This window comes from Jaculus jaculus, chromosome 1 (genome assembly GCF_020740685.1).
Source record: "Jaculus jaculus isolate mJacJac1 chromosome 1, mJacJac1.mat.Y.cur, whole genome shotgun sequence".
NCBI classification, from domain to species: Eukaryota; Metazoa; Chordata; class Mammalia; order Rodentia; family Dipodidae; genus Jaculus; species Jaculus jaculus.
The window spans coordinates 308112999-308124092 of NC_059102.1; the positions used below are offsets into that span (position 1 = coordinate 308112999).

The 11094-nt window shown below is 41.3% G+C and overlaps 1 protein-coding gene across 1 annotated transcript in view; it reads right to left on the minus strand.

Annotated features, from left to right (window-relative positions):
* Positions 1-10540, minus strand: part of Tbx19 (T-box transcription factor 19) — a 31614-nt gene extending 21074 nt beyond the window's left edge. Inside the window, exon 1 of the mRNA XM_045130636.1 lies at positions 10475-10540. The gene's annotated coding sequence lies outside the window, so the exon portion shown is untranslated. The remainder of the gene's footprint in view (positions 1-10474) is intronic.
* Between the last annotated feature and the right edge of the window lie 554 nt (positions 10541-11094).

Below are 11094 nucleotides of genomic sequence, written 5' to 3' on the forward strand. Positions count from 1 at the left end.
TGCATTTCCTGACGAGTGCGCTGGTCCATGCCTTTATCCCAGCACTTGGGAGGCAGAGGTAGAAAGATAGCTGTAAGTTTGAGGCCAGCCTGAGACTACATAGTGAACTCCAGGTCAGCCTGGGTTAGAGTGAGACCCTATCTCAAAAAAAAAAAAAAAAAAAAATGCATTTACCACCTCACTCCCCTCCCTTCATGAGATGATTTTCTTTCCTAACTAAAATGAAGACCCTCTCCCAAGAAGACTGCCAATGTAATGTAAAATCTTCACTATTCTGTTTTCTCTTCAATGGAATCAATACAATGATTTTTCTCTATTATTTCCTCTTGATATCAAATTAAATATACTAAAATATATCTATAAATTTCAGTTATTCTAATAGTACCAGCCAAGTGTAAATAGCAAGAGGCCACTGAATTCGCAATGCCATTAACAAAAAATTATGAAAGTGGGCATCAGAAATAATTGTAGAGGTCACACAAAGTCATTTTGACAGCCAGAAAGCTGGCTTGCTTACAGGAAGTAAACAGAAATGATCTGTCATACAGCTTTTCCTAAAGAATTAACAGTTTTTATATTTATATTTTATATTTATATTTATATTTTATATTTATATTTATATTTTATTATATTTTCTTTTATTTAAAAAAATTAAGGGCTGGAGAGATGGCTTAGCAGTTAAGGCATTTGCCTGTGAAGCCTAAGGACCTGGGTTCAATTCACCAGTACCCATGTAAGCCAGATGCACAAGGTGGTACATATGTCTGGAGTTCATTTGCAGTGGCTGAAAGCCCTGATGTGTCCATTCTCTTTATCTATCTCTTTCTCTCTCTCTCTCTCAAAAATGAATAATTTTTAAAAATTAAGAGTGATGCCTATATAATTTACATTTAATGCACTAAAGTTTTAAAAGAATCAAGAAGGGCTAGAGAGATTGCTCAGTGGTTAAGGCATTCCCTGTGAAGCCTAAGGACTCAGGTTTGATTCCCAGGAGCCCATATATAAGCCAGATGCACATGGCGGTGCATGTGTCTGGAGTTTGTTTGCAGTTACTAGAAGACCTGACACACCCATATTCATTCTCTCTTTCTCTCTCTCTCAAATAAGTAAATAATAAATAAATAAAATGTTAGGGGCTAGAGAGATTGCTCAGTGGTTAAGGTGTTTGCCTTCAGAGCCAAAACACCCAGGTTCAGTTCCCCAGTACCCACATAAAGCCAGGTGCATGCATCTGGAGTTCATTTACAGTGGCTACAGGTCCTGGTGCTCCCATTCTCTCCCTATCTGCCTCTTTCTCTCAAATATCTCTCCCTACCTTCCTCTCTCATAAATAAACAAATAAATATTTTTTAAAAAATAAAATAAATATTTTTAAAGGAACCAACAATTTCCTCAATAAATATATGTTGTACAAATAAAAAAAATTATCTTGGTTTCTCAAGGTAGGGTCTCACTCTAGCCTAAGCTGACCTGGAATTCATTGTGTAGTCTCAGTGTGGCCTCAAACTCATGGCGATCCACCTACCTCTGCCTCCTGAGTGCTGGGATTAAAGGCATGTGCCACCATGCTTAGCACATATAATTTTTTTAAAGAAGGAAAGCTATAAAGGGTATCTGTTCACACACACACACACACACACACACACACACACACACACACACACACACTGAGGGGCCTATGGAATGGTGCAACTGCTCCAAGCAGCAGCGCGATGGCAGGGGAGGCTCTGCGTCGTCCTCACTGATCACGCAGGCAGCACTGTGCTGCAAGGCAGGCTTTCTAGTGATGACGGTGATCACTGCCGACTTTACTCTGCAGCCCGGATTAAGCCTGTGTAATACCTCGCTTAAGGCCTATTTCACCTCAAGGAAGTAAGGTGCTACTCCGCCCCTGCTTTAGATGTGGACACGGGCTCAAGAAGTACAGAAATGCTTTGCCTCGCTCTGCCCATGTCCACTGCCTTTTCTTTTGTCACATTCACACCTTTATTTAACTCTGTTGAGACTTCCAGAAAGTCACTGGGTTGGGCTATAATGAAAGGTAGAGTCCCCTCAGTGTTTTCCCAAATCTAATTACCTAATTAGAGATTTATTCCCTCATTTAACAAATGATTTTCTGAGTGTCCTCTCTGTGCTAGGAACTGTTCCAGTAAAGATTTACTGACGAAAATAATAATAATAATAAAGCCATCTCAGACCCAGTGTCTTGCTAGTGAAGCTAACATTCTAACAAGGAAATCAGGCACAAAAGTAACAAGGGTAGTTTGTTTCAGCATGTAAGTTAAGCTTAGATTGCAAAAGTGCTATGAAGGGCACGGGTGATGTCACAGAGGAAACTACATTAGAGGACCTGAAAAAAAATCTTAGGTATATCAGGACAGAGACATTTGAACTAAGAAGAAAATAATGAGTCATGCAAGAAGCCACAGAAGATAAACTCCTGGACAAAAGGACAAGAAAATACAGGGGCTTAAAAGTGCCAGTAAGCCTTGCCTACTGGTAAATTGGAAGACATGAAGGAAAGATCCGCATTCTCCTCCATGTCCGATAGGTTATGGTGTCCTCCTCCCACTCTCCTGGCTCTGTGGTACGAGGTCTCCATCAGGAAAGAAACCTGTAATGGCATTTCTTCTTTCTTCTTCATTTAGAGATATACCTGATGTTTTAAGAAAATCAAGATCACAGAACATGGTGCTCAACATCACTAGCCATCTAAAAACTCAAGTGTAAGATGCCACTTCACACCTCCAAGGATGGCTGCAGTAGATAAGCCAGACCATAGCAAATGTTGGTGAGGATGCAGAGAGATTGAAACCTCCTCATTTATGGTGAGAATATGAAACGATACAGTCATTTTGGAAAAGTCTACCAGCTCGTCATCCAACTAGATACAGTGGCTATATAATCTTGCAATTCTGCTCCTAACTATGCATGTACAAAAATTGGCACATAAATGTCTATATAGTACTATTCATAATAGCCTAAAGGTAAACCCACGTACACACAGCTCCATGAAACAGGTTAGTACTCAAAAGTGTTATAGCCATATAAAAGAATATCACTTGGTCACAAAAAGTAATGAAGTACTTCTGGGTGAACCTTGAACACATTGCGCCACATGAAAAAACCATTCACAAAGAATCAGAGTGTATGATTCCATTGATATGAAAACTGAGTGGGTAAATGTACAGAGGTAGAAAGGAGATTAGTAGGTAGGTTATGGATACATCCTTAAGAGAAGGATGAAGATGCTGTAAAATTAATTTTGGAGGATTCACAACTGTATAAAAATGTTAAGCCCACTGAATGCTATGCCTTAAATGGATGTGTAATGTGTTACATGAATCATATCACAATAACACTGTTAATGAAGAAGCTAGAGTGTCCTATCTCTTGAAAAGTGGTCACATCTAGAAAATGGCAGCATGATTTATGTTCTTTAGTACTCCCTCTACCAAGAACTTTAAAATTATTCTTGGGTTTTTATGACTACATAAATGAACTAAGAGATGCCATGAATCAGTCTGTCAACTTGTCAAAGGTCTTAAAACTGGGGCTAGACCTATCGCTATGTTAAATTCACCTTCTCCTACCTCACTTCCCCATTTCTCCTCTCTGTATTCCTTTGCAACAACCTGGACACACCATCAATGTTCCTGTGGTCACCACTCAGGATGACACTTTGTTTTCAAGAATGAAATGCACTTCTAATCAAAATGGGTTTTTCCTCGATTTTTCCCCCAAAGTGTAACTAATCATAGGAAAACCAGTCTTCAAAGAGTTTCGAATTATGTAAATCAGTCCCCCTTACAGCCTAACTAGACTTAACCCATTCTGGAAAGAAAAGTCTCATCAAAGCAAAAGAGGAGGGGAAAGGGGAAAACGTGACACAGTGAACTAGTGCTTTGCACAATAGCTTGGTTCTGGTTTGGGTGAGAGGCCGGCTGTCCATCAACAAGGAGTCTTGGGAGGAAGCCCTGCTGGGGAAGGGTAGAAAGAAAGGGGGCAGAGATGAGGCAGATTTTGCAAGGAAGGAAGAGGAAAGATGGTTTGAAGCAAAATCCAGGAAGTCTTGCTCATGAACTCTGTCTCCCACTAAACTACAATAGTCATCAAAGACTCACCCAAGATTTCAAAGTGGGGTGTGAGTGTTATACGTGTGTGAGGTGCATGGCACATGGACGCTGACACATCAGAGGAAGCAGGTATAAGCACACCCACTAGTGTCAGTTACATATAAACCAGATGTGAACAACAAACAACAAATGGAACACCATCAAGGAATCAAGGTGATCTGGTTAGAGGCAGGTTCCACAAATGCACACGACCCTCCAATTATAACTAAAAAGTGCAGAGGAAAAACAAAATCATGGGCTGCCCAGATAGTCAACTGAACCTGCCTGAGAAGTAAGCTTAATTTTCTCCTCTCTTGCACTGCCCTTGCTGGAAGCCAGCAACATTAGCTCAGCATCATTGCCCCAACACCCTCTTATCACCAGCCAACTCAAACTCTGCCCTTCCCAGCACTTGTTTATCACAGTAAATAGACACCACGGGTACATCAGAAAGATTTTCGATTTCTAAAATCCTGTTTAAGGCAAATTTAAATATGCCAAAATTATTCAGGTGCCTAGAAATATACATGAAATATGTCACTTTCCCCTCAAAGATGGTATAGGTAGAGATAACAATTATGCTGAGCCTGGCAGGACTGATTATTATTCCAGTTGCTTGAGAGGCTGAGGCAGGAGGATCGCAAGTTCAAAGCCTGCCTGAACAACTTAGTGAGATCCTCACTAAATTAAAAAGTTAAAAGAAACTGGTAGCAGGGACCAGTAAGCTAGAAAAGAGCTATAAGGGAGGGAGAAAAGGGGAGGACTTAAGGGGATGGTATTGGATATATGTGAGTAGATGAACAGATTCCTGGGGGTGGAATGGTTTAAGTGAGACAAAGGAAAGAGATTGAGTTAAGGAAGAGTGGGGGAGGGTTAATCAAAATTTAAGAGGATATGAATAAGCTATATAGAAACCTACTTTTTTGGATGGTGGCACACCCAGAAGCCATAGATTGTTAGTAGAAAAATTTCAGTGTCAGGGATGGGATACCTTCCAGTGATTTGTTGGCCAGGGAGGTCTCTGATGCCTCAAAACATAACAGGCTATTGCCAAGGCTCTTGGTTTACCACCAAGAATAGATGGTAAGACCCTATTGCTGAAGACTCCACAGGCTTAGGCAGCAAGGTCACTGAGAAATCCTGCTGGAGCTGAGTTGAAAACCTCCTCCCTGTAGACCAGCTGACAAAAATCTGGAAAAAGCTATGCTGCATGTGGTCCTATGGAAGAGAGAAGTCATCAGTAGAGATAAACAACAATAGACACTGCAAGCCTTAAGTTTAGCCAGCCAGGCCAAATGAGCCAATGGGTTCAATAGTGGCATGTATGCTATGGGGGAAACCAACTGCTCACTAATTGGACTGGAGACTGGCTCCACAGGAGGGAATACATACTTGACAATGAAACCCTATGATGGGGAGGTCATGAGCCCTAGGGGTGTAACACCTGCTGGTATCTGGCTAAATGCATATATTATGCTCACCAAGCTGCCCAATAAGTACTTCTCAACATTAATACCCATATATTACTGCTACTCTCACTTTTGGTTAGAGAAGCTTCTCTTTTTAGATGGCAGTAATCTTTGGGATGACTCAAAAGGCACCATAGTGCTGAGAAGCAGTGACAGAGGAGTGCTTAGCACTGAAACATCGCTACCACACCTTGTAAGGCTTAGGGTCTATTGCAGAAGAGGTGGCAGAAAGAATGTAAGAACCAAAGGGAGGGCAAGACTGTTTACAATGCAGTCTTCCAAGCACAAAATGGCCTGGATATCCATGACCTCACAATGCCTGGTACTACCTACCCAAGACACTCGAAACAGGAGGAAAAGATGATGACATCACAATAAAGAGAGACTAATAGAGGAGGTAATTATCATAGTTTATTGTCTCTAATTATGGAAGTTATCAATAAAAAAATTGTTTTAAAAATATTAAAAGAGTCGGGCCTGGTGGCTCATGCCTTTAATCCCTGCACTTGGGAGGCAGAGGTAGGAGGATTGCCATGAGTTCAAGGCCACTCTGAGACTTCATAGTGAATTCCTACAGCCTGGACTAGAGCAAGACCCTACCTCAAAAAACAACCAAAAAAAAAAAAATTCAAAAGAGGGCTGTAGAATGGCTTAGTGGTTAAAGGCGTTTGCTTGAAAAGCCTGATCCCCAGGTTCAATTCCCCTGTACCCACATAAACCCAGATGTATAAAGTGGCACATGCATCTAGAGTTTGTTTGCAGTGGCTGGAGAACCTATCCTCTTCCTCTCTCTCCCTTTCTCCCTCTCTCTCTCTCTCTCTCTCTCTCTCTCTCTCTCTCTCCTTACAACTAAATAAGTAAATACAAAAGTTTTTTTTTTAAAAATTAAAGGGCTTAAGGGATGACTTAGCAGTTAAGGCATTTGCCTGTAAAGCCAAAGGACCCAGGTTCAATTCCCTAGGACACACGTTTGCCAGATGTACAAGGGGCACACATATCTGGAGTTCATTTCCAGTGGCTGGAGGCCCTGGCGCACCCATTCTCTCTCTCTTTCTCTCTATCTCTTTCTCTCTCTCCTTTCTCTGTTTTCTCTGTCAAATAAATAAATAATAATTTTTTTAAAAAATGTTATAAAAGGGCAGGTGCTATAGATAACTGATAGAAGGTTTGCCTATCATGGTAGCATGGATGAGACCTAGGTTCAATCCAAACTACTGGAAAGGGAAAGAGGGAGGGAAGGAGGGGGAAGAAGGAAGGAAAGAAGGAAGGAAAGAAGGAAGGGAAAGAAAGGAGGAGGGAAGGATTTTCTTTTGGGGGGGGCAATCTAATGTTTATAAATTCCTAGCTTAAATTATGGAGATACAAGGAAATACAGGATAAAATAGTATAACGATTACTCTTATATCTAAAAGATTACTGAACATGAGTAGCTTGAAATTTTAAATTTTAAAAAAGAAGAGGAGGTATCAAAGAAGGAGAAAATGAAACAAGAACAGCACGAGTGTTCGGGACTGATCTGATTGCCGCAACTGAAGCTTCTGAAAATATCCAAAAACCCAGTGACTTGCAGGGCTGGGCAGGTAACAAGAGTGAAGGGGGATTACATTCTTCCCCACAGAGAAAGGGCACAAATCTGCCTGTGTGAGGCTCAGGAGGCAGTGTGGAAGGCAGAAGTTTGGGTCTATAGATAGAGGAAGAAAAGGGGTGAAAAAGAGATGTAGGGGAGAGGTAGCAGGGAGGAAAGAGAAGGAAGAAGGTAGGAAAGAAATGATGAAATAAGAAAGCATCTATGCCCAGGACAATGATGTGCTGATGTCTTAACCTGTAAAATTAAGATCAAGAGCATTCATCACTACCCTCGTTGACTCCTTATAGACTTGCCTTCCTCTCGTTCTATAAAGTATAAAGGGACTATACAATTCTTGGCAAAATCTTAACCCTAATGCTCATAGACCTTAAGAGAATGTAAGAAAGATATTCCACTCACAGATAAGAACAAATTTGACCATAATTACATTTCTACAAAGAATATTTTTCACATAGTTAATAAGGAATGAGTTAAACATGAAAATTTTAAACTTTGAATATTGGGACAAATTTCACTGCAGTGAAAAAAGGCAGGAAGTACCCTTCTTAAATGGTCAGAATGTGTTCTGATATAACTTATTGTTAAATTGGATTGTATAATGTTTCAGGAACTTTTATTGCTTTCACTAAAATACATGAACCATATTTCAATTTGTTTATTGGAGTTATTTTTATTGCAATATATGGCTACTTTGGTGGCCAAATAATGGAAGTTAGGTATTTGTCATATGGCTATTGCCCAACAGTGAAAGCATGCAGAAAATTCTGTCTAGAATCAGACAGAATTAAATTTTTACATTGTATCATCATTCATCTTTGAAAGGGACTAAACCCAATTAAGAGTTTGGAGTACTTTCTTGAAATTAAAAACATGTTTTATATCTCTTTCTAACAATGAGGCAAAAAATAGTGTGTAAATACAGATCAGAGAAGGAACAAGTATAATTAAAATTATAAATATTAGAACAATAAATCTATGTGCATACATGTGGAATCCATTTACAGAGAAAAATATAACTATTAAGCAAGGTTGGCAGTCTTGCTACCAGTACAATCACAATTTTTCATAATGCCCTTATTTCCAGAATAACCTCCACTTACAAAGTGCTTTAGTGTCCTTCATGAGCTTTCAAGTTCATAGCTCCCCCAGATAGATAAGGAACAGTTCATTCTCTGTTGTGTCTTATTCAAAATTAGAAAGCCAAGACATCAGGAATAGCAGCATTTTGCACAAGGACAAAAGCCTTCCTAAAGTTCAGCTGGCTTCAACTTTTCTCTATGAGCAGAATGTCTCTCAGGGTGTAACAATAACAGTCCTGCCCAAACCAATGCTATTGAATGTAGCATTTTGTATTTTTGTGCCCATGGGTATGAAATGTAAGCATGTGCCAAATGTGGGGAGTCAGTGCAGCCAAGTTGCAAGCAGAGGGATTCCTTTTCAAAATATCTGCCTCTCTGCTAGGCTCAAGATTTTAGTATTACCCTGAAAGACCCTTAGCGGGCTCAATTTAACAGAATCCAAGAAATACCCACAGAGGTTCATTTCCTTTAATCTCTACTTCACTGCAATAAAAAAGAGAGAGAGAGAGAACTGTACAGCAGTGTACTAGGGCTCATTAGCCATCACCGTGACAGCTTCACACTGTCACAAATGCACAATCACAAATGAACAGTCACCCCAACACAAGAGGAAGCCCACAAAGCAATAAGCAATGAGATCAGAACTGCTCTTTTGCTCCCAGTCTTCCACTAGCCAAGAATTTCTGGCAAGTTTGCTGTGCTTTGAGAGGGAAACACCCAGCTTCTAAGTCAAATCAACTTTCACATTATCTGAATGGGGCTGGAGCTCAGGTCTGTACCAGGATACACAGCCAGTCAAAACTTAATGCCACTTTCTAACATTTGAATACATTTCCCCAACATATGGGGCATGTACCCCCTTCATAGTAATTTCCCATAGTTTCTCCATTTAACATGCATGTAAGACAGATGGCTTCATGTTCTACTTCTCAGATGACCTCAGAGAAATTAATTAAGTTCTCTGAGGGACAAGCCAGCTGAGACAGACCTTCTCTGAGCAGGTGCAACCCTGTCTCCTCTCAGTGAAGAGCCGCAGCCTCTTCAATATCCAAGGTGTCTTGCTAGGCAAGGCCAGCCCAAGCAGGGTGGCAGATAAACTCACCTGCCATTCTTGGTCACAATCATTTCATTAGTGACTTCCTTGAATCTCTGCCAGAGGGGCGCATCCTCCAGGATGATCCGAAGTTGCTTCTCGGTAGGGTCTCCCTTCTCCCTGCCTGCCTGAAGTTCACTTTCCACCACATGGAGCAGGCGAGACACGGTACCCTCACTGGCCTTCTGTGTGGGGAGCTCACTCATGGCCCCAGGCCCCTCTCAAACTTTGCTGAGAGAGGTTCCCCACCTTGCCTGCTTTCAGCTCCTTTCTCTGGCTCCTCTGCTTTTCAGACCTAGCTGGTCAGTGTCTGGGGAATGGAAGGAGATGTCTTGGCTCTTGCCTAAGCGTCTAGTATGACACCCCTGAAAGTCTCCAAATTATACCGCCAACCTGTTAAGCTTCAGTTGGGGAGAGGGATGGAGGCAGGGTAGAAAAGAAAAAGCCCTCTCTTAATTACTCATTGGATCAGGTGGGAGCAAGCCTGGCTTTCCCATTGGCTATCGTGCCTAGAGTAGACGTTTAAGAAGAGTACTCCATCCAAATTATCAGGCTTTTATCTTGTTGTACCTGAAGAGGTCTAATCGGTGTATGGAGGACCATTTTCCTGTTAATTAAAATTATTCCAGGCCCAGACAGCAACAGTCAGGCAAATCATGTGTGTGTATAATCGTAGCATGTGGCACCTATGGAGAAGGAGGTCCTGGGAAGGAGCAACATACTTGATACCTTCCCAGGGTGGCCTGATAGCAGACAGCTGAACTCCCTTTGCATCTTGGAGGGATGTTGAGACCCCAGAGAGAATAGCTTATATGGAAGGTCAAAGGCATTGTGCCAACAAACAAGGCTACTATACTGGAGAATAAACAAAGATTTCTCTGCATTCCATGCTCAAAGGAGAAAGAGTCAGGCATAGTGGCACACGCCTTTAATCCCAGCACTCAAGAGGCAGAGGTAGGAAGATCACCAAGAGTTCAAGGCCACCCTGAGACTACATAGTGAATTCCAGGTCAGCGTGAGCTAGAGTGAGAACCTACCTCAAAAAAATAAATAAATAAATAAATAAGAATAGGAGAAAAGCATTAAGACTCTTTCCTGGGGGATCCCATCCACACTTACACTTTCCTCACCTCAAGGCCCTTCAACACACAGAAGTGCTTTGAATCCAGAGCTCCAAGTTTTCTTTTCTCCAATCCTAGTGAGAGGGAGGGGTAAAATAGTTTGTACCAAATTAGTCTAAGAAAATAACTCTGGCCCCATGAGTAACAATAAACTTTTTATATAATTTGCAGAACAATTCTCATCATGATTTTTAAAGGGCATCATGGATAGCTCATGATGCCCTATTCTGGCTTTCCAGGGTGAATTCACATCTTTCCTGAGATGTAGTTAGGAGACATTCTTCTATTACTAAAGAAAGATGCACTGTCTGAGGGGCAGAAACACTCTGAGAGATAGAGGATGGGGAGGAGTGCTGTGAAACTCTTAGCGTCATGTCGCACTCATGACCTGTATAAGATTTCACAAGATTAGGCCCACTAGCACTCCACTATGGGTTGTGGAGGAGGGCATGAAGTCCCCATCTCTCCTGAGGAGTTATCGGCAGTTAATAATTTCCAGGGAAGAGAGAGACACTTTCCTCAGGGGTGTAGCCACTGGTAAGTTACCCATGCTCTGGTAAACAATGTCCCATCCATGCTCTTACAAGCAATCCTAATAAACTCAGTAGGGACAGGGGAGATGGCTCAGC